General features: G+C 36.6%; 1 long non-coding RNA gene across 1 annotated transcript; it reads left to right on the forward strand.

Annotated features, from left to right (window-relative positions):
- The first annotated feature begins 569 nt into the window (after window positions 1-569).
- On the forward strand, window positions 570-2,306 carry LOC110440933. Its single transcript, XR_002461795.1, has 3 exons — window positions 570-720; window positions 1,746-1,799; window positions 2,231-2,306. It is a non-coding gene; the product is annotated as an uncharacterized LOC110440933 (long non-coding RNA).
- The last annotated feature ends 224 nt before the right edge of the window (window positions 2,307-2,530 follow it).

Genomic DNA, 2,530 nt, shown 5'->3' on the forward strand with positions numbered 1-2,530 from the left:
AAATTCTTCTGAATAACCTTGAAATGCAAAGGATGGTGATATGTCACCAGCATGCTCAGATGAAGAGCAATCAAGATTGTTCATGTGAATGACCTTGACACTTTCAAGGTGACATCTGGTCAATTGTGTATAAATCTTTAAAAGTCATCTTCTCAAAGGCAAGTTGCATTATGGAATGAAGGGCTATAAAGTTTGATCAACTTAATGTCCTTGTTCGACTTTCAAGATCACATGGGTCAAATGTGATTTAATTTTTTGGTATGTATTTTTATGACTTTGAGTAAAGACACTGTAGTTTTATTTAGTCCATTTTGTGAGATTAATTCCAGGTGAGCGATGCAGGCCTATTGGGCCTCTTATTACTTCTGATACCTCTACAGAAGTACATGTAAATGTTGCTACCGAGGATTTACTTCCCAGAAATTATATCCCTATTGCGTTTCTACTGAATTTACAATTTGTTAGTTGTTTTGTTTACAGACTTCATTACACAATATTGGAATTTCTTTCCGTTTTATTTGTCGTTCGCCAGTTAGGAAAACCCTAAATACTCACAGCTGATTGGTCACACCCCCAAACCACACGGTTCGCCCTTGACCTTGGGACCTCACACCAGCTGCAGCCTTCACTTATGTCTATCTACCTTGCCGGTCAACATTAGGCCTATCTAACACTGCAGCAATGTCAGCTTCCCTTCTCCGTAGCGTTGTACGCCGAGAGGTAACGAAAGGTTTTATGAGCATGCTTGTTTATCGTTTGGTTATGTCATACATGTGATAACATGACGTTTTATATTTTAATGTTCAGTACCAATTCACATTCTAAAAAACGATTACTGTTATCCTGTTATGAAACAACGGGCTTAGGCTACTGTAGTTACGCGCACGCTGCTTAACGTGGCAACCTACTTTCTCCACTCAAATGTTTTACCTTCAGATTACAGATCTACTGTAGTACTAAAACTTGATTCGACAAAGACAGGTCTGTTAGGATCGCCGTGGGGTGCTAAGGAACTTTTAACAGCATACCGTTGTATAATCAAAGGCATCAGCACGGGTTGTGAATTGGAAAAGTATAACAAAATTAACTACTACATGTACGATTATAAATAAGTCTTATCTTAGGTACATCTTACGTGGGATATGGATATATAATATCAGAAATCGGGAAAAATTAGGCTTTGCCAAGGTTCTGACTCTAAACTTTGCACCTAAAGGTAGAATTCCAATATCCCACATTGGCCTACTTACAATGATTGACTAATTTTCTCCCATCTCATAACCGGAATTTTGACAAAAGTTGACAAAGGCAACACTAAATACAGCCAAATTTAAAAAGTACAAAAGTAATATTTGGAAAGAGCAGTTTGGTTTTATATTGTTTAATGTCCTAAACAGCTAAGGTCATTTAAGGACGTAAGTTTAAAAAATCCTGAGGATGTGTCACTTGCCAAAGGCAAGACTGTCACAGTCAGCCAAACAGTGTTTTGACATACTTTTGATTGTGACGAAATAATAAAACGCTGTCATCTTGATTGTGACGTCATAATAATAAAGGTCCCTGAGTGCATTTGGGATATTCCCACATGAGTGTTCAGTCTGGGACATGTGTACTAGGCCTATCTGACATGCATTGAGGTAGGGGAAAATGCCATAATAGTGATGGCCTATAAAATCTATCATTGCATTTTCAAAGATGTAGCTTCACTTGCTTGTTCTGTTCAGTTCATTTAAGTTTCATTTCAGGCACTAGCAGCCCGGGCAGTATGGCAGTGTTCCAGAGCGTATGCCAGCACAGCGGTAAGATGAGTTTACTCTAGCTAGAGAAAACTTAAATTAGATGCTAATGACTTTTTCGTAGCAGTCTGGACTAATTATAAATCCATTATTAAATTGACCAATATGTTTATCTCTAATTACCTGCTTTAACTGACTGTGCAAGGTGATGCAGGCAGGAAAAGAATTTTAATAGGAATGCTCATCTTGGCAAATAACATTTTGAAAAAGGAAGATGTAGATCCAGACTTTACCTTATAACCATAAGCTCATGGTTAACATTTACATTTTTGAAAATATTGTTTGTAATCAATTGCAAAGTTTATAATAGCAGGTTGTTAAGGACCTATACTACTGTTAGATTACATCTGGATATTTCTTGTGATCCAAGTGTTAATGTTTGTTACTTGAAATATTTTGAATTTGGTTTTCATTTTCTGGGGTTTTTTTGGCAGCCCACAACAAAGAACTACATCAATGGAAAAATGGTGGAGTCCAAAGCTGACAAGTGGATTGATGTGCATAACCCGGTAAGTCTCCTCCATCAATACCTGAAGAGTTACTCCAAAGGGAGGAAATTCAAATTTATTTCACAAACAGATGTTATCACAAAAAAATAGACAAGAAAGTTGTTTCTTTTTATTGACAATAATAATTATATCTGTGGATATATGGTACTTTAATCTGAACTGATGCTGTGGTAGTTATGAACTTTGTTCAGACTTGACTGTTGAAGTATAAATGTACTAAACACC

This window comes from Mizuhopecten yessoensis, unplaced genomic scaffold (genome assembly GCF_002113885.1).
Source record: "Mizuhopecten yessoensis strain PY_sf001 unplaced genomic scaffold, ASM211388v2 scaffold713887, whole genome shotgun sequence".
In the NCBI taxonomy this organism is placed as follows: domain Eukaryota; kingdom Metazoa; phylum Mollusca; class Bivalvia; order Pectinida; family Pectinidae; genus Mizuhopecten; species Mizuhopecten yessoensis.